Source organism: Delphinus delphis, chromosome 14 (genome assembly GCF_949987515.2).
Source record: "Delphinus delphis chromosome 14, mDelDel1.2, whole genome shotgun sequence".
NCBI lineage: Eukaryota > Metazoa > Chordata > Mammalia > Artiodactyla > Delphinidae > Delphinus > Delphinus delphis.
The window spans coordinates 21280204-21301839 of NC_082696.1; the positions used below are offsets into that span (position 1 = coordinate 21280204).

General features: G+C 41.7%; 1 protein-coding gene across 4 annotated transcripts in view; it reads left to right on the forward strand.

Annotated features, from left to right (window-relative positions):
- ADAT2 (adenosine deaminase tRNA specific 2) overlaps positions 1-21157 on the forward strand; it is an 88933-nt gene extending 67776 nt beyond the window's left edge. For 2 of the 4 annotated variants that reach the window (XR_009521906.1, XR_009521907.1), the window contains one exon: positions 10640-11314. The gene's annotated coding sequence lies outside the window, so the exon portion shown is untranslated. Of the gene's footprint in view, positions 1-10639; positions 11315-12288; positions 12672-21111 lie in introns of those variants that run through there. The other 2 variants (XR_009521908.1, XR_009521909.1) reach the window with 2 other exon arrangements.
- Positions 21158-21636: the final 479 nt, after the last annotated feature.

A 21636-nucleotide genomic window follows, 5' to 3' on the forward strand; every position in this document is an offset into this window, starting at 1 on the left:
GGGATTGGCGGGGCTGTGCACATGTGTGTACATGTGCGTGTGTATGTGTGCTAGGAGCAGGCTCGTGAGATGGGGAGGGTGGAAAAGCCTCAAAATTCAACCTCCAGAGAGGAGTTTTAAGTCAAGAGAGTCCCAACTAAAGACTTTTAGTACAAAACTAGAGACAAATGCATCCTTTATCAAAAGGTGTTACCAAGAAACATGTTAACTACTTGTACTTTTCATTCAAACTTAAAGTTAAGTCACAGTTAACAGGCCCTTCTGGACTCTTAACTAAAGACTGTAGCCGGAACAGAATTATCTAGAGCTCCACAAGAAATCTTCCATGTGCTGTCTGTCACTGGCTTTGACAGGCCTGGTTCTACTGATGTTACCATGTCCTGTGTGTCTCTCTGAACTTGTTCTAGCCCGTGTTTATACTGTCTCTCCACACCCCATCTGCAGCCAGTATTTGAACAACTCCTCCTGTCTCTTTCTTCCAAACAGAAAAGAGGGAGGTACCACCAGTGTCCTCTGATGGAGTGTCACGGAATCACGGCTGTGACATCTTAATAGCCGCACTCCATGACAGAGCCAAAGTTGTCCCTGCTTTGCTAAATGACAGGTCAGGAGGGGCACAAAAAATGACTTTCTCTCAGCCTCCTCCTGTCCTGTACTTTAATGCATTTTCAATCAGATTACTCAGAATTATTAACATTTTATAGTGTATTGGAAAAGTGATGTCAGGTCATTTTCTTTTTTCTTTCCTTTTTTTAAAAAAATATTTATTTAGGCTGCGCCGGATCTTAGTGGCGGCACGTGGGATCTTTTAGTTGTGGCATGCGGGCTTCTTGGTTGTGGCTTGTGAACTCTTAGTTGTGGCATGCATGTGGAATCTAGTTCCCCGACCGGAGATCGAACCAGGGCCCCATAAATCAGGAGTGTGGAGTCTTACCCACTGCACCACTAGGGAAGTCCTGATGCCAGGTCATTTGCTAAGCCTGAGTCTTCCTGCACTTTTATCCCCAGCTCAGCTTTTGAGCTGGTAGCATAAAACCCTCTCAGTTTTCCCATTTGAGAAGAAAGGTAAATGAAATGGGCCTTCAATGTGCTTTCAAGAAGACATGATTTTTAAAGTCACTTTGAACAATTTAGAAATGAGCACAATTGCTTTTTCTATCCCTCATTTGGTTAATAGAGAAAAGGGTTTCTCAAGCTAAGATGAGAACTTCTGGAAGAGTCATGAGCTCTATGGCTCTGGATGTCTCCCAGCTGGTTTTAACAGGCAACTCAGGTCTGGGGAGGGATGGATGGCTAAGTGCCAGCTTAATTGGAACATGGGGTTCCAACTCCAGCTTCACCACTATGTGTGACCTTGGTCAATACCCTAACATCATTACAGATCACAGTGATAAATAACATCGTTACATTATCAGCGGGGATAACAAGAGTAGCTACCTCATAGGATTACTGTAAGGGTTAAATGAGCCCATCCATTTGGTTATTATTCTGGTGAATAGTAATTGTAGGGCAGAGAAAAGAGATTGATTAATCGCTGAGAAACTGGGAGGATGAACAGTTTAATGAAATTCAAAAGCTATTGGAAGAGGGCAATAACTTGGTGGAATTAACATCACATTTTATTTTTATTTTACAAAATCCCTTTGGGGTTCTTGTATATGGAAGGGTGTCTCACTATCCCTGCCACCCCTGTCACTTTAGGCTAGACCATGGCAGCTTCTCCAAGGACTGTATTTTGTCATTTTAAAATTGGTTAAATGGGGTAACTCACCATATTTAAAACCAACCGGACTCATTTTCGAGCTCTTGGATTACACTTTATTTTCAAAAGCTTGGGGGAAGTTCTTACCCAAAATGCCCTGGTGAATCCTAGAATTACAGAAATTTCTTCCCAAAGTACATCCGAAGAACCAATTCTACAAACTGTCAGTTATAAGATGAATAAGGTCTGAGGACCTAATGTATAACATGGTGACTATTATTGATAACACTGTATCATATAATTGAAATTTGCCAAGCGAGTAGAACTAAAGTGTTCTCACGCACACAAAAAAGATAACTATGTGAGGTGATGAACGTGGTAATTAACTCCACAGAGGAAATCTTTTCACAGTGAGTATATATGGGAAATCATCATGTTGTACACTTTAAATATCTTACAATTTTGTTTGTCAATTATACCTCAATAAACCTGGACGGATAGAGAGATAGATAGATAAATAAATAAATAAAGCAAGCAAGTAAGTGAGTGACAAATGGTTCCACCTCCTCTCAAATAGAGAAAGGTCTTTTTTGGCCAAGAGGAGGGAATTTCTTTTCCTTACTTCTCTCCCCAACTCTCAATGCAACCCCAAATCAAGATTATTTAAATTCTCAAACTTACTTAACAGAGTGGTCCCCCAGGGCTATAACCAGCCACGCTTCCGTGTGGAAACACAGCCAACACTTTTTGTTCACCCATTATTGAGTTTCTTCCTCCTCAATTCCTTGAAAAGATGAGAATTAGGTGGGGAAGCAATGTATCTGCCTGTGAGTTCTCCTGTGTCCAAGTTCAGCAGAGGGATGGAAATATAAGGCTTCCTCCCCATGGGGCAAAGATGTGAATGTCTCATTGAAGGAGGCCTCTAGCCCAGAGGAGCCAGAGGCAGGTGCTGACATGTTTTCCTGGCCCCGGGATTGGGCTGTGACCTCCAGGGCCGGCGCTTCCTGCCTGCATCACCATACAGGCTCCAGGGAGTGGGCCTGGCCCCGGGACCATGGTCCTTGCTGTAATGGCCCTTCCTCCACCTCCTTCCACCCTCACCTGGGCTGCCTCGTATTTCCCCAGTGCTCCTTCCGCTCAGTGGGGACCTTTCTCTCCACCCTCAATGCAGAAGGAGCCACACCAGGCTAGTGGTGAGGGTGAACTCAGGACAGGCTTTTCCCCATAATTCTGAATTTCCTATGTTTTGTCAGTGTAAACCAGACTCTTAATGCTATTTTAATGTAGTTGTTTTGTGTGTGAATAATATGCTCTTTTTGCCAAACCTCAAGCCCTGGAACTAAGATCTCATAAAAATGCCTAGAGTCCAAAGCTAATAGCTGTTATTCAGCTGTTATGGGGTAAGGCCGAAAAAGTTTCAGATTGATGTTATTCTCACCAAGGCAGCGGTGATACGAAACTATTGAGGGGGGCCCCAAGGCTCCAGATGCCCGGGGTGGAAGAAGCGCCGTGTCCCATCAGGATGTCCCAGTCGCTTTCCCTCCACAGCCCCTGTAACAGCTTCCGCCTTCATGATCCTCAGCTCAGTGAATAGCCTCACCTCCCACCCAAGCTGAAAGTCCTGGAAGTCACCTTTGACACCTGCCCCCCAACCTCTGTCACCCACCATACACATCTGATCGTCGCCAACATTCATTCAACAAGTATTTATTAAGGGCCTGTTGCACGCCTGGCGTTCTGCTGGGTGGGATGACGAAGCGACGCCTGCTTGTAGGATAGAGGGTAGGGTCATGGTTAAGAGTGTGGACTCTGAAGCCGGAGGTCGCGGGCGGGTGCTGCCACCATTAGCTCTGTGACCCTTGACAAGGTCTTTTTGTCTCCCTGTGTAAAATGGGGATAATAATAGCATCTGCTTCATGGTTACTTTTTGACACCTACATGAATTATAATTTCTAATGCACTCAGTGCCTGGCACATGGTAAATTCCATGTGAGTATTTGAAAAATAAAATGATAGAAGAGAGATTGGTATCAAGCCTTCACACAAACAAGGGAAGTGGCAGGTGGGAGAGGGTGGAGGCCCTGTGAGATCCCAGGAGACTGGGCTGGGATGTGAAGGATGAGTGGGCATCAAAACGTCCATCTTCTGCCACTGTCCTCGTTCAAGCTACAGTCACCTCTCTCCTGGGCCACAGAAATGTCCCTCTAAGTGGTCTTCTTTCCTGTTCCCCTCCTCGCCAGACAGCAGCCAGTGGGGTGTTTCTAAATCTTAAGTCTGATTGGGTCGTTCCCTAAATGGCATTCTTCAGTGGCTCCCAAGTTCCCTCAGGGGGCTTACAAGGCCCTGCATCATTTTCTTTCCACCATTGTCCTGGTCCTCCTTTTCCTCGTCTCTTTAACCCCCAGGAAACACCCTCACACGCTATACTTCAACCCTGCGGAATTTCTTTTAGTTCTCTCTGTAGGCCACAGTCCTTCTCCCTTCTGGACCTCGGCTCTTTTAGTCACATCCACCTGGCATATCTCTCTGCTCTGCCCCACCTTTCCCTGGTGAGCTCCTATCATCCTCCAGACCTCAGCCTCAGCCTCACCTCCTCGGGGACTGCCTTCCCCAGGCTCCTGAGCTGGGTTGGAGCTCCTCCTGTGATTTCCCGTGGCCCCTCCTAGGGCCCTATTGCAGTGTTGATCACTTTATCTATTGATCACTTTATTGTGTAATTTTCCCCTTTACTCTCTGTATTCCTGCCAAGCTCTGGGAGGGTAGAAACTGCCTTCTTGTTCAAGTGTATCCTCTGAATTCAGCACAGTGCCGGGCACATGGTAGGCTCACAATGCATGTTATAGGTTGAATTTATGTCCTCCCCCAAATTCATATGTTGATGTTCTCACAATGTGACCTCCAGTACCTCAGAACTTGGAGATGGTATTATTGCAGATGTAATTAGTTAAAATGATTGGAGTTAAAATATTGAAGAAGAGTGAGCCCCTAATCCAATCTGACTGGTGTCCTTAAAAACAAAGAAACATGTGAAGGGAAAGACATGCATAGAGGGAAAACAATGTGAAGATAATCCAGGGAGAAGACATTCATCTACAAGCCAAGGAAGGCGGCCTGGAGCAGATCCCTCCCTCACAGCCCTTGGAACGAACTACTCCTGCCGAAACCTTGATCTCCAGCTTCTAGCCTTCAGAACTGTGAGACAATAAATGCCTTACCGAAGCCACCCAGTGAGCGGTATTTAGTTATGGCAACCCTAGAAAACGAAGGCAACATATTTCTTCACAGACTGGGTTTCCAGCTCCTTTAAATGTGCTCCTACAAGTAAAGACTTCGCGTGTGCACAAATATCCCCTAAACAGCCCCGTGTTCCACAAATAGTTGGATCCACAAGAATGGCAGGCCCAGGTGGCTGTCAGTCATCACAGCACACAGCCAATTTCAGCGTCGAACGACCCCTCTCCCTGGGTATTCCAAGATCTTCACCCGAGTGGGCAGGGGAGGTGCTCCACTTGTCAAACTCCCACAGTGGGGGGCATGGGAGCTGACGGGCAGGCAGGTGCTTGTTTTCCTTTCCAGCCAGGAGAAGCAGCTGAGGAGGAACCAGGCAGAGCAAAGCACAGGGAAGCAGAGAAATAAGAGTAGGTGTGTGGAGCCAGAGCTGTGCTCATTCTGGTCTCCAGAACCATGCCACTGTCAGGGCAAAGCTGTGCATTAGCCAAAATGTCAGGGAGGAATTTTCCCCCTTTATAAAGAAAGTTCTCCTTCTCCATTTGATTGCAGCCTCTAAGAAGCAATTTTTTCAAATTTCTTCTGACTTAAGAAGTTCAGAGTTATGTTGAGCTGAAGAAACACCAGGATCGTAATTACGGTTATTATAGGGAGTTGTTGTATGCCCATCACCACAGCATCTGGCTGTAATCACATGCTTAATGGAATGCAAGATGATCCATTGCTCATAATGGGCACTTTCTGAGCCAGGCAGCCACCAAGCGCCCACCCTCCCACTTGGAGGCCCAACAGAACAGATGTTTGTGGAAAGAGAGGATGCTTGTGCCTGTCTGGAGGGCCAGCGACCTCAGGGCAGTGCTCAGGGAGAGTCATTCCATAACAAGGTCTTGGAACTCATACGGTTCTGACAAGTCAGGAAGGGCAAGATGCAGGCTCTTCCCTTACTCTGGGTAGCAAGAAGGGGTTGGGGGGGATCGTGATGCTCACCTCTGATCACAATGAGCCTCACAGATGGTGAAGTGTGAGTATGGGATGTAGACCCATAGTCGCTCCTGGTAACCCCAAGCTCCTGTCCCCATTCTTTAGCAACTGGGATGCCCCAACACACTGAAAAGGCAGAATGACAATCCCTCTAGTCAAACAATTCCTGAGGTATAATTATCTTAGTCTGCCCTGGCTGCCATAAAAAAACAACAACAGCACTTATTTCTCAGGGTTCTGGAGGTTGGGAAGTGTGAGATCAAGGTGCTGGCAGATTCATTTCTTGATAAGTGCTCTCTTCCCTGGCTTGCAAATGGCCACCTTTGCCTTCTCGCTATATCATCACATGGAGGAGAGAGGAGGCTCTGGTGAGTCTTCTTATAAGGGCACTAATCCCATCATTGGGGCTCCACCCTCATGACTTCATCTAAACCTCATTACCTTCCCAATGCCCCACCTCCTAATCTCCTAATGCCATCACATTAGGGGTTAGGGAGTCAACATATGAATTTTGGGGGGAACAAATGTTCTGTCTGTGACAATAATTACACTTGCTCTCTCTTCTCCCTTTCTCTCTCTCTCTTGTTTGTGTGTGTGTGTGTGTACCCCCCATTTCTTCCTTCACACCTCAATTTTGAGAGCCAAGAAACCAAAAGTCATATGTCCCTGATCTGGCCTCAACCCTACAGATACGGCCCCTGACTGCTTTTAGTCTCACCCTGACCCCTTTTGGTCTCACCATGCCCCAGGCTACCAGATGCCTCATGCTGGCTTTACCACGTTTGACTACAGTGGAGTATTAGCTCATGTCTATAGGAGTCCCTTTAGACCGGTGCTATTAGAAACCCCAAGGCCACTTGATTGTACTGTGCCACACATTCCGGGTCTATTTTATTAACTTCCCCAAACATAAAACCCTATGGTCATCTAGCCTCTCTGGTATCATCATGCTTGATCTCTATGCTTCTTCTTTTTTATTGTAGTTTTCTGTGGCTGTCTTGCCTCTGTGGTTCCAATGCAAATAAACTTTCCTGTATCCTTAACCAATTCCATAGCCAAGAATCTTCTGCATGCCCTAACAGGCATCTCAAACTCAACACTACCAACGATGAACTTCTAGTATACTTTTGCCCACCCTATCCCTGTAAACAAATGTCTCTGCCATTGATTAGTTCAGTTGGTGATACCACCACCCATCCAGCTGACTATCCTTCTCCCTCACCCTACATCTTACCTAACAAATCCTACAGCATTTAATCTCAAAATACTGCATATGTCAGACTAGAAGGCACGAGCATTTAAAATAGAGCCCCCTGGATTTTCAACTGGGAGATAATCTCTCAGACTCAACCATTTTTGAGGGGGGCAAATTTAATCAACAGTCAAATGTCTATATTTAAATTATTAATTTAGCTACACGTGTATATTTAAAATAGCACTTAAGCTATAAAGATATTAATTTAGAAATCAACATCCTCACTCATGTTTTCTGAAAGAGTTTTATTCAAACTCGTCACGTGCAGTTTTGACACCAGGGTTTCTTTCCTCACTGGAGCGTAGAATTAAGATGGTTTTCTAGAGCAAATCATGGTCAATTCTGTGTTGTTTGAGACACAGTATTTTAGAATCCAAATGTGATTCTGTCTCTGGAAACAGTTCCTAAAGTCACAAGAACCCATCAAGCAGCTGGGGTTTTTTCAACTGTGTATTGTAATCCTCACTATGTAATCACTTAATATATTCATTTAAAAGTAATCTTTCAAACGCTTGTTTGTAACACCATGCAACAGTTGTATTGTGAGGTCATAATCCCAGGAAAAATTACTGCAGTTCGATTAATTGCCTTTGCCTTTTTTTTGACTGAATCAGTCAGGAGGCCTCTCTAACACCTCAAACCAGCACTGATTCAAGCCATTTCAGGCCAGTGTGCCTTCTCCAAACATAGGGCGACCATATGCCCTGTTAGCCAGGGGCAGTCCTGGTTTAGCATGTTGTCCCTATGTAGTTATCAATAGGACCATCTCAAAAGTGTCCCAGTTTGATCATTAATCATATCATCAAGTACTGGTTTGTTGTTCCAACTAAGGTAATTGAAAGAACTCCCTAATAAGGATTTATAAACATTCACATATAAGGTTTGTTTATCTTCTCCATAGGTTTATGTGGGGATGGGGAAGCACTTTGTCTAATATTTAGGCATAAGCAGTGTTTCTTATCAACTCTCACAGGAGCTTCCCAGGTGGTTTCTCTGCTTCCAGCGAGTTCCCCCTCAGTCCAGCTTCTACTGTGCTATCTCTCCCCTGCTTATGACCCTTCAATGGCTCCCCACTGACTACAGGATTATAGTCAAGCTCCTACCGTGGCTTACAACACCCTCATTTTCTGGATTCCCTTTTGCTTCCTAAAACTCATTTCCTGCTTTTCCCTATGTGACAGACTGAATCATAGCCTCCCAAATATATTCACATCCTAATCCCTGGAACCTGTCCATATTATCTTATAAAAAGGGACTTTGCAGCTGTGATTAAATTAAATCTTGAGATGGGGAGATTATCCTAAAATTACCCGGGTGGATCTGATCTACTTACAGTGGTCCTTATGAGAGGGAGGCAAGAAGGTCAACGAGGAAGTAAGGAAAAGGGAGGACAGGCAGAATCACAGGGAAGGGCGATATGATGACAGAAGCAGAGATTGGAGTCATTCACTTTGAAGATGGACAAAGAAGGAGCCAAAAGCCAAGGAATGCAGACCGACAGCAGACGATGAAAAAGGACAAGGGAGCAGGTTCTCTCCTAGAGCTTCCAGAAGTGATCAGCCCTGCCGACACCTAGACATTAGCCCTGTGAAACTGAATTTGGATTTCTGACCTCCAAAGCTGTAAAGAGAACAAATTTATGTTGTTTTAAGCCACTGTGTTCGTGGCAGTGGGTCGCAGCAGCCATAGGAAACACTATATCCTACTTGGTGCTTTACATTCCAGCACCTTCTGTCTGTCTGATGCTCACCACTCACACCACGCTCTTTCCTGCCTCTGCTAGTTTGCTGCCACCCCTCCTGCCTGGAATACCCTCTCCCTCCCACCCAGCCCCCATTTGCTTGGTCAAATCCTGTTCACTCATATGACTCAGTGTGGGTGTTCCCATCACTGACCTCCACACCTACATCCACCTAGGTGGGGTGAGCACTCTTCCTCTGGCTCCCATGATTCATTCACATTCCTCTAGCATTTATTTTTCCATAGTTCCGTAAAATTATATATCTGATTGTCATCTCCAACACTTCCAAGAAGGGAGTGTGTCATTTATTTTTCTATCTCCATATTCAGTAGGTGCTCAATAATTGTTTGTTGAATATTTTAAAAAAAGAATTTAAAGAACTTAACAAATATTTCTTATAAGAAACATTGGGTTATCCTTTGCCCATTGCCAAGTGATTTGAGGAAAAGCCACCTATGTTCAATATTCTATTAGGTATCATCCTAGAAGAAATTGTGATTGCTGCCAATTGGAGAAATTCTAGGAATCAAAATGGAAGAGTTCCAGGTCTCTTTCATCCCTCAGAGAGGGCTTTCTGGAATCTTGGCCCAGGGACAGATGTTTAGTGGATCAGAGAAAGCTTTCCCCTCAGATGAACTTGTTCATCAAGGTCCAGAGGCCAGGCTCTAAGCTCCATTGGGTAATGGGGGCCTCAGTTCAAATGGCTGTGTGCCAGAAGTGTGTCCTCCCACACTTTAGCCCAAGGGGACTGTGCTGCTTTTTAAACAGGTCTTTCTGTCTCTACACCTCTGCTCACTCGTTTCCCTCCTCTTGGACTGCTCTTCTCTCTCCCTTTCCATGTTTCCATATTTCAACCTACTCGTTCATTGAAGTTCAGCTTCTAAAACGTTCCCAACTCCTAGTTGGCCATTTCACAGTTCAGATGAGAGAATATAAATAATTCAGTCCATTCCATCGCTACCAAAAAAGCTGAAGATCAAGTTTCTCCGAGACGGAGCCAACAACATCTCTCTCTACCAAGGAGAGCACATTTTCAGAGGAACGCAAGCATATCTTTCGAATGGTGGTGAAATCGGCCATATAGGCCTCTGAGCATCCTCTTGTGTATATCCTGTGGCCCATTATGGTAATTTCCTCTCCTCTTTACCTTCCTTGTAACTGGGCGATTATACTGCAGATCCCTGGGTACTATAATTGGCATTGCAATATGAGGCTTCATTTGATGCTTGCAAATTATGGGGCCAGGGCTGAAGCTCTGATGTGGGACTTGCTTCCCCATAAGTCAGAAGAAGTTACATGTACATGAGTGCATTGGAATAAAGAACCTTTTCTCATAATCACAATTTAATATTTAAAAATAAAATTTCAGTTACAGAAAAATAATAGGATCAGGCCCACCATAAAAGGAACAGGAGAACTGAAATGAAGTGCTCTCATAAAAGTTTCATAAAATACAACCACACACATATTACACACTTGGGAGAAATGCCATAAAATTTCTACACATGAAGGGGCAATGTTCCCTTGATCTCTTTTCCTGTTCAACAAGGATTTGTTCTGAATTCCGAAATCCCTACAGGTGAGTGTTCACAGGCATTGCAGCATTTCAGAGGAAAAAGGTTACAATCACTGAGTTGGGAAGATGGGAAACGAGAAACGAGCTCCATCCAGGGAAATCACAGGGTGTTGGTAGGACGACGATTTTCATATAGATGTGTTCTTCCTAATTCAGGTTCTCACAAGAATAAGTAGTTTCAGGAGAATTCAACAACAAGAAAACATGGAGAAAGAAAATATGGTGTGTTGAGGAAGTTTCCTCAAGGTAAGAAGACCTGAGTTCCAGTCTCATTTCACCCTCTAACCCTTTATACAAGACCTTAGTGTCTTCTTCTATTTGTCGTGGAGGTTGAATGAGGTTATTTTCAAGGTTCCTTCTACTGTAATATTCTAGTTCTGTCACCCAGTGCTCACTGGTGTGTGAGGACTAGTTTAGTGAGGGTCAAAGTCTATAGCCACTGAGGCAAAATCTTTACCTGGAGAATATTTTCCCAGCATTTATCTACATGAAGAACTTAGTGAGACACCAGATCTAGAACCTGGTAATTGGCCTCTGTCTGTTTTGTTGGTCTGAGAAAAATGCATCCTATTCTGCCCCAAAAATCTTCCATGGAGAGTTAACTTTCTCTGTAGAAGACGTGTGTGTGTGTGTGTGTGTGTGTGTGTGTGTGTGTGTGTGTGAGAGAGAGAGAGACAGAGACAGAGACAGAGACAGAGAAGAGAGAGATAGATAGTTATGCTCTGAGAAGCACAATGTTAAAAGGATACATGCACCCCAATATTCACTGCAGCGCTGTTTACAATAGCCAAGGCATAGAGGCAACCTAAATGTCCATCAACAGAGGAATGGATAAAGAGATGTGGTATATACACAGTGGAATAGTACTCAGCCATTGAAAAGAATGAAATAATGCCATTTGCAGCAACATGGATGGGCCTGGAGATTATCATAGTAAGTGAAGTAAGTCAAACAAAGAAAGACAAATGTCATATGATATCGCTTATATGCGAAATCTAAAAAAAATGATACAAATGAACTTACTTACAAAACAGAAACAGACTCACAGACTTAGAGAATGAATTTATGGTTACCAGTGGGAAGGGTGGAGGGGCAGGGATAGCTTGGGAGTTTAGGATTGACTTATACTCACTGCTATATTTTAAATGGATAACCAACAAGGACCTACTGTATAGCACAGGGGACTCTGCTCAATATTCTGTAATAACCTAAATGGGAGACGAATTTGAAAAAGAATACATATACATATACAAATATATGTATAACTGAATCACTTTGTTGTACACCTGAAACTAACACAACATTAATCAACTATATTCCAATATAAAATAAAATTTTTAAAAAAGAGTGGAAAAAATATTTCACGGAATTGACAAAACCGTGGGTGGAGAAGTGAGGCAGTCCTGAGCCAGAGTCTGTGAGCAGAAAAATAGTAGCCTTAATTGTAAATAACACTCAAATTATACTCTCTTCTCTGCTTTAGCTATAGGTCTGTGTTTTAATGAAATTTATATGGAATAAAGCAATTTCAGGCCCTAAGAAGTTCATTAAATGAAATTATTTATTTATTTAAAAATTATATATGATAAATCCTCCCATTTTCAATTGAGGTCTACTTATTTCAAAAATAGCCAACATAATAAGTTATGACACAAATTCCAAGGCAGCTGCCCTATAACAAAATGGCACAGAGGTTCTCTTGAATTTCATGATTATGAAATTTGACCCATTTGGAGTTCTACATAAAATAAACTGGTGGAAACAATCTACAATGACAATTCTGAACTGAAATCTTCTTTTTCTAGTCATTTGACCTATTTGGAGGCAGCATGGTAGAAGGCAAAGAGTTCAAGTTTCAGAGTCAGGCAATTCTGGGCTCAAACCCTGGCATTGGCACTTCTGTGTGAACCTGGGTGAGTTCTGCCATCTGTCTCTACTTCAGGGTCCTCATCTATCAAACAGAGATCGTATCTTAGGGAATGGTTGTGAAAATTAGAGATCATATATTTAAGTACACAGTGACTAGCATTTGATAGGCGCTCAGTAACAGTAGCTACTGTTATTCCGTTTAATGGACCTGGCCTGTTACACCACTCCCAGCTACAGTGTGCCCGCAGGATGAAAAAGCACCAGTATATCCTGGATGTGGCCAGGAGAGCAGGCTTGCCACTCACTGAGGTAAAGCGTCCTGGAGGAAGCCCTGTTAATACAAACAGGTGAAAACTACTCTCCGGCACTCACACCCTGATTTCCCATTGTCATGGTGACAGGGATACCTGGGCTCCCTCCCTCCTCTTCTAGCCACACCATCTTTGTAAATGCCTCCGTCCCCCATAACTTTTTGAACCCTCCTTAGAAAGTCTAATGAATGGCCCCTTTTGAGGGAAGTTCTTACCTGCATGAGGTGGGAAGCTGGGCTGTGGGTGTCCAGGATCGCTTTCAGCAACACACAAAATTTACAGAGAGCCCAGTCTGGAAGAAGTGCTCATAAAATGTGCCATTGAGAAAGCCCTGGCAGCTAAAAAGAGGAGCTGTCACTCTCCAGCGCAGACACGCTCCAACAGCTTCGCGTCATTAAAAAAATACAACACAACACAGCAGAAGAAACAAACAGAGGGAGAAATGAAAATGCCTCAGTAAAATCTACGCAGTCCAACAGGATCTAGCCCCTGTCATGAGATTTCCTACCGTTCTGTCCTCACTCTGCTTTGGCTACACCGGTTCTGCTTCAGGCTTCACACGCCCGTAATTCTGGATCTTCGCATGGCTCACTCCCTCGCTACCTTCAGGCATCTGTTCAAGGAGGCCTTCCTGGGCAGCTCTGGGTAATAGAGTCCCCATCCTCCCACCCCCTTCCTGCTTCTCTGTCTCTAACTTCTTTCCATTCCCCGGTCGCTACCTCCTGTTCTGCTGCTGCTGCTTCTTTGCACTTACCACTACTGGAACTTTATTTATTTACTTTTTCTTATTTTCTCTTGTCTTTCCTACCCACTAGAATTTAAATGTCATGAGAGTGAGGGATTTGTGTCTTGTTCATCGCTGCATCTCAAGTGCTTACAACTGTGCCTGGCATGTAGCAGGTACTCAATCAATATTTGCTACACGAGTGAATAAATAAACAGAGGAGCAAGAGATGCAAGAGACTGGGTTTTCTCTCATACTAGGTCATGACTTTCCAACTCTAGGAGGCTGCAAATATTTTCCAAGTGCAATTAGGATTGGAGTTCTAGTGAATTTCCATTTTCAGTCTACACAAGGACATCACCACTTAAACCAGTTCCTTTTTAGAAGTGATATAGTATTACATTTAGTAGTAGTATGTTTTCTTCTAATTCAAGTTACTCCAGTTTTAAAGCAAGTGTATCTTCAGGTTGGTGGTAAAATCACCATATAGGTCTCTTTGTGGCCATTTCGTTAACTTCTCTTTACCTTTTTCATAACGGGTGAATCTTAAAACTGCAGAAGAACTTGGGTTGTCTGCCGCAATAAAACCAGCAGCACTGTTAATAAGGGATATTTAAGCCCAAGACTGTAAGCTCAAGGAGGGCAGGAACCTTGTCTGTTTTTCTAAGTGTTTTATACACAGCACATAGCACAGTGCTTGGCACATAATTTGTTGAGAAACTTAACATATGTGATTAAGTAAATAGACGTAACTCTTGTTCTTCTTGGTTACTTTAGCATTGTAGACAGCTAATGAGACTATTGTTACCTTAACCTTTGCATCTAAGTACCCACCTAGTAAAGTTATTAAGGCATTGATTCCTCATTATCTTCTCTCCTTCCCCTGATGGGATGGATTCTCACTCTCCCTGGTAGTCATTAAATTTTTCCTGCAGTCTTGGTGCTTGGTGGCTTCGTTCAGTGGATGTTGCTTCTACAACTACCTCTGTTTGTGTCTTTGTCCCCATCTGCTGCTACTTCGTGTTTGATGTTTCACTCTAATCTCCACAAGGACCTCTGAAGATGGAGGATGGTTATGTCTCAACTCCTGGACTAAGCTTTCTCAGCCCAACCTTGCATGACACTGCTTCTCAGTAACCTGAGATCTTTGTCTAGTATCTTATATGTAGTCTGAACCTTCAATGTGACAGCACTCCTTTGAGGACTCAGAGTAACTTACCCAAGACTAATACCAGAAGATGAATGAAGGCACTACATGACTCATCCTGACTTCACTGAGTATCCCCCAAAACTCACGTCATTTGATTCTCTCCTACCTTAGGGTGATTTCACTATTCCCCCAGCTGGGACACCCTTATCTTACCCATAGGTGTTGGGCAAACTTATTCTCCCATCCTGGTCTTAAAAGTTCTCTTTAACATCTATTCTTAATTCCCTAGAGGCAGTCATGTAAATAAAACCACTATAGTTCTGGAGGTAGAGGCAGGTGCAGATTAATCCCTACTTAGATTTCTGTTACAAACTCTACTTCGTTGACCAATATCCAAATAGGAAAAAGTCAAAATGGGGAACTTTATTACAATTCTAATAATTCTTTTCCAAACCTAACTCAATATTTACTTATTTAAAAATACTTTCAGGTTCTCCTCTCCTTAAAGGAGTAACAAGCCAAAGTAAATTTAGCTTTATAGTTATTTGTTTTATATATCATCAAAACTCTGAAATTCAATGAGGTACCTTGATCTTTCCTTTATTTAATGTTTTCACTATTTAGAATAAGAGTTCAATGACTTCCTGAATGATATTCCACAGTAATCATACTCCCTGAACTCACCTGCCTCTCTGAGGGTAGGTATTGCCATCACCGCTTCAAAAAGTCAATCTCAGCTAAGGACATCTCTCTATCCACCAGCAGACACCCATTCATCAGCGGAAGACCCAAGTTTTTTATAGAAAATGGGCTTTTAACTCATCTTTTTATTATGTAGGACCAAATAGAAAATTTTATTATTAACATATAAGCTAAAATTTTTTCCACCCCAGGATAAACAATGGACTTCATGAGAAAAAATAGAGCATATGGGCCCTAAAATGTTTTAATAGGAAAATGTTTGTTTATTTAGTACCTACTATGTGCCAGAGAGTGTAAGTATTGTTGATTTGCAGACCATTAGCTATGTTCTATGCCCTTAAGGAGTGCAGAGTCAAGTAGAATAGACAGAATTAGTTATGTTAGGGTTAAAGGAATATATATCGATTGAATATAATCGATTTATTTTGGACTCTAATGGAACTGGGAGGATGGAAGGGCCTCCTTGCTTGCTCTGGTCTGTGGGAGGAATGAGACATCCGTGAGGGAGATGGATCAGACACTGAGAATCAAGAGAGGACATTTCCCTACCCACGCTTCCTCCCTCCCTCCCTCCCTTCCTCCTTCTATTGCTTCTTTCCTTCCTTCCTCAGAAAAGCCCTCCTCTGCCCTCTGCCAACTCTTTCTTCCCATCTCCCCACCAATGTCTATTCTTCATTTCCTTTCTCAAGCCAGTGGTTTAAGGGAGGGAAGACTCTTCTTTGGATCTTTTGTCCCCAGATGAAAAAAATAATGCCCAAGTCTCTCCGCTGCTTTAAGGTATTGGGTTTCAAAAACATTTTTACAACAGCCCTTCCAAGGACCACTCACCTGTCTGCCAAAGGTAAGTAAGGCTCTGGAGTCAAGATCGCCTTCTTTGTCACAGGAGGGGAGGAGATTGTTTTTCACACACTTGGAGGGCTGCCAGTACGTTTGCTGAGTTTATTGCAAGCCTGTTTTAGGGTGTTGTTGGCTCATTAAACTCAGTTTCTTAATGTACAAGAAACTTGATAAGATCTGATAAGACCATCTGGACTATACTAGGGGCAGTGCTAGCTATTTATACCTCCAAATTACCTACACTTTGAAATAAAATGGCCAGTTTCACTCTAATTAAGTCATATCTCCACCAGGAAATGGGCAAAAAAATTTCTTAGTAGTTTCCTGATCTCTTTTTGCACTGTTTGACTTGAAACATGGTAGTCTCAGATTTTCATATCATATATTTATACAAAGTAACTTAAAATTATAACTGATATTTATGTTAATAAAATCAACTATTGATATATACTGATTTCCTGGTTTGAGCCATTAGTACGTTCTAAATACATTATTGTCATTTTATACACATCATTTTCATTTCAAACTACGACCATGCAAGGCAGGCAGTATTATTATTTATCAAATGAGAAAAACTGAGCATCAGAAAAGTTAAGTATCTTTTCCAAAGCCATACAGCTAGTAAGTGGCAAAGCCAAGATTTAAGCATAGATGTGTATATTAACACTATCATATGTATATATTTACGTATGTCAGTAAACTATATGATAAATCATCCTCATGTTTATTTTTTCAAGACTGGTTGTAATTAAAATACAGTTTTTTCCTTTTCCATTTAAAAAGCTGGTTTTGGGGAGAGGAGAAGACAATTGCTAACAGATGTCAACAAATTTTTAGAACTGAGAAAGGAGTTTTTATTTGTCATAAAATGTGAACACTGAATATCTATTTAATTAATAACAGTGTAATAAAACTAGATTAGGATGCTAGGAGATAGACAATGTCTGGAAGATTAGGGGCTGTAAGTGTAAGAGGCCTAATTCCTCATTGCCCAGAGTAGATAGTCAATAGAAAAAAAAAATGTGAATATCAAGAAAAAAAGTTTAAACCTTTGTTAGAAACATGGAGATAAATGTCTATCGAAAGACACAGGCAGAAGAGTCAAAAGCAGTCACTCATGTAGTAGGAGTTGAGAATGAGGAGGATTGGAGTCTGATAGTATACTTGACTTTTAAAATTAAAGATGAGGGCTTCCCTTGTGGTGCAGTGGTTGAGAGTCCGCCTGCCGATGCAGGGGACATGGGTTTGTGCCCCGGTCCGGGAGGATCCCACATGCCACGGAGCGGCTGAGCCCATGAACCATGGCCGCTGAGCCTGCGCGTCCGGAGCCTGTGCTCCGCAACGGGAGAGGCCACAGCAGTGAGAGGCCCGTGTACCACAAAAAAAAAAAAAAAAAAAAAAAAAAAATTAAAGATGAGTATTATCCTGATGCAAAATAAAATAAAACAAATGCATGCACATTGTAGATGACTTAGAAAATATAGATGAATACAGGAAGAACAAAGATCATCTCTGAATAATTTCTCCACCCACACTTAGCCATTAACATCTTATTGTGTTGTCCTTCAATAAATTTTTTTTTTCTTTTTGCAGTACACGGGCCTCTCACTGTTGTGGCCTCTCCCGTTGTGGAGCACAGGCTCCGGACACGCAGGCTCAGCAGCCATGGCCCACGGGCCCAGCCGCTCCGCGGCACACGGGATCCCCCCAGACTGGGGCACGAACCCCTGTCCCCTGCATCGGCAGGCAGACTCTCAACCACTGCGCCACCAGGGAAGCCCCTTTCAATAAATATTTTTTGTTACAAACTAAATATATTTAAATATGTTCACACACATATTAAGAAGAATTGTGTATTCTAAGTACTTAATATAAGAGGTATTTTCTTATGTGATTAAAATTTTTTGCATAATATTCAGTTGTTTGAACATTATGTAATTAGCCATTTTACTGCTGTTGAACATTTAACTTTTAAAATGTATTACTTCATTTAGTCATTACAACAGCATTTTGAGTTACTTCTTATTATAATCCTCTCTTTTTTTTTTTTAAAAAAAAGGACCTTGAAAAGGTTACATAACGTTATGTTGAAGTCCTAACCCTCAGTACCTCACAATGTGACTGTATTTGGAGATCAGTCCTTTAATGAGATAATTAAATGAAGATGAAGTCATTAGGGTAGGTTCTAGTCCAATATGACTGGTGTCCTTATAAAAGGAAATTAGGACACAAACAGGTGCAGAGGGAAAACCATGTGAAGACACAGGGAGAAGAATAATGGTCATCTACAAGGCCTTGAAAGAAACCAACTCTAATAACGCTTTGATCTTGGACTTCTAGCCTCCAGAGGTGTGAGAAAATAAATTTCTGTTGGTTTAGCTAGCACCAGCAGTCTGTGGTGCTTTATTTTGGTAGCCCTAGCAAACTAACACATGTACCTATGGTCATGTCACCAGAGAAGGCTAAATCTGGGTTCAAAATACAGGTGTTTTGAATCCAGATTTCAGATCCCAAGCTCTTTTCCTCATACTCTGTACATGTGCACGCACACATGCACCTACATATAGACACACGTGCATTCGTCTTCCCTGGAAGTCACATTTCCATCTCACCACACACAGATTGATGCTGCCATCTTCTCCCTTTGCTTTTATTTCCATTCTTCTTTGTATGTCTTCTTAAATGTTTCTACTTTCTCCTTCTACTTCTTTTCTTTCTGCTATTCTTTCCATGGAAATTCTCGGGCAGCTTCTTTTCACCGTAAACATCTGTTTTGGAATAGCCACAGATCTTTTTATATCCTGACTTGTAGGTCTGTAACCATCTTACGTTCTGTTTCCTCAATTTATTCTTCAAGGCACATCTGGTTAAGAACATGATGTCACCCAGGGCTCTCAGGTATGAACTGGGATTGATAGAGCAACGAACTCCACAGTGTGATATAATTTGTGATATGAATTGAGATTTGATGTGATCAAAGAAAAACAAAGAATACAGTCATTGGCTTGTGATATTTTTGATTTGCAACTACCATAGTTTAACCTAGTTTCTCCTTGTCATACTCTCAGGGCTTTATTTCCTCTCACCTCCAAAATCCCACCTTATTCTCCAGGATCCTATGATCAACAAAAATAAGCAACACTCTTCGTTTGGAGCAATTCTTGCTTTATTTGAGCAGGTGCTAAATAATTATAGACACAGTTAGCATTTAAAGGGTGTGTTTCTTTTCAAATCCTTAAAGCACATGTTCACATTGATGTTTCCAATGTAAAAACAAATTTCAAAGAGAAGAAACAAAGAGAACAATAAAATTTGAAAATCTCAAATCTTGACTAGTCCTGGTAAATAGAAATGGGACAGGTGGTTCCACTCTCCTGAAATCAATATTTTATTCTCAAGAGAGTGGAAGTCATTCTGGCTTAGAACCCCTTTAGAAATGATGAGGGCTTTGAGCACTTCTTTTTTTACAGTGCAGATATGAGCTGTGTATATTTTCTGGGGAGTCACACAATTGGCAAGCGTGTTGACATCCAGAGATTAGTTGTTGTGTCGTGCATCTATTTTCCAGGCTCACAGATTTAAAATATCTTGACAATGACAGTGAGAGTTGATGATGCGGGTTGCTAGACACTGAAGTGTTTTTGGAGTTACTGTTTTTATGTCTTAGAATCTACTTTCTTGAAAGTCTTCAAAAATTTGATAGCATCTCATATTTCCCCACTTCTGCCTAAAGGCAGAGAGATGGATGTAAGTGGCCTCTCAAGACTCCTTGAGCCCTAATAGTCTACGTTTGCCACTTGTCCTGCAGGCCACCAGATGGTGTTAACCATTAACCACAGGAAGTTCTATGGCCCCTTGAAAATAGTGATTAATGAGAGGCATAGCTAAAGTTGTTAGGGGATCCGTTTACCTTTTTTTCCTCAGTTGCCTTAAATGTGTCAGAATCAAGTTGAAGGATGTCTATAATATCCACAGAATGGATCCACAAAACCTCTAATTAAAGAGGATATCATTGTTCTCTCATCTCTTCAGTTGTACAATTTCTCGTGAAGGTAAGTCTGTGAAGACTCATTGATGTGATCTAAAGAGCTGTGATTGCAAGAACTTAAACCTCTTTAATCTCAAATTTGAGTGAGAAACCACCACCAAGTTAGGAGAGTGCAATTCTCCTTCTTTTAGCTGTGTAGATGAAACATAATCCATTAGAGTTTTCCTTAGAACCCACCTGGGTGTCCAGGAAAAGTAATATGGAACGTCCGAAATGTGCATGGGTGTATATAATAATGAGCATGCTTTGATGCATTTCAGTTAAGTTAAATTTTTTCACTCCATGTATGTGAAAGTAAGCTTTGACCTCGAAAATATTTCTGGATTGTATTAGGACTGCCTTTTTTTTTTCTGATAAAGCTCTATCTTTTAAAAAATTGCAATTGTATAAAGATGCAGAGAATTGAAACTTGCATTGCAGGAATATCTGAGCAATTGCATGATTAAACAGCTTCCTCCTTCTCTAAAGACATGGGAATAATAAAAATAGACCCTGGAATCATTTCATGTAACTTCTGTTCATTCATACATTCGATTGTGGTTGTGTTTACTTTGTTAACGAATTATTTATGTTATCCTAACTTTATTTTCGCCTTTAGATTCCAAGTATTATATGAACAATTAAGAGCTTAAGGAAGTACTATTTATGAAATTTAAAGCAAACATCTCTCTTCTAACATTTTTTAATAAAGCACAACATTGTAATATTTTATTCTCCCGTTGCTCTATTTGCTGTCATTTTTATCCACGTGATCTCAAGTCCACACTGTGTGGGTAAAAGGTAATTCAACATTCTGGGACATTCTCTTTGTATTCAACTTCATGTTAGAATGCCTGGGGGGATACAGATGATGTTTAAAGCCCTCTAGTGCTTACCAATTGGCCAAAATTAATTTTATTCTCTATGTTTCTGGCTTGGATATATTGAGTTTCATTGGGCAAAAAAGTGCTGTTGGTAATACTCAGAGTTTTATATTTTCCCTTTTAGGCTGGTCCAATTTAGGAAACAGAATCCTCTAAAGTCATAAGTAGAGATGCAAAAGCCTTCAGTTGCTTCTATGTTACTGAAATCTTGAGGTAAGATGCCATATATTCTAGCCTTTATGTTCTCTTAAACTCCTGTGTTTCAGGTGTGTCAAGCCTTGTCTTCTATATAACACTTCAACATTTGAGGTCGGAGCCTCCTGTTTCTTTTGCGTTCTTCTCTCTGGGTCCCTAATAGGTGCCCAAAAGTAGTTAAGTGACATCAACTGTTAATGTTTGATGGCAATCACCATTGCCAGACAGTTTGGTATTACAGTCAGTAACATCGAGTCATCTTGACCATCTGTATTTCCCCAAAGCAGTTCCTAAAGCCTCAGTGATTTATTTTATGTGGTAAGGCAATTCATTCAGTTGTTCTTAAGCAATTCACTTTACTTTTCTTAATTCAAGTAGAAGTCTATATTGGTTTTTTTTTCTCCATGTTCACCATTCTCCCCAAACGTCTGTCTGTATCTTTGTATACTTCTGT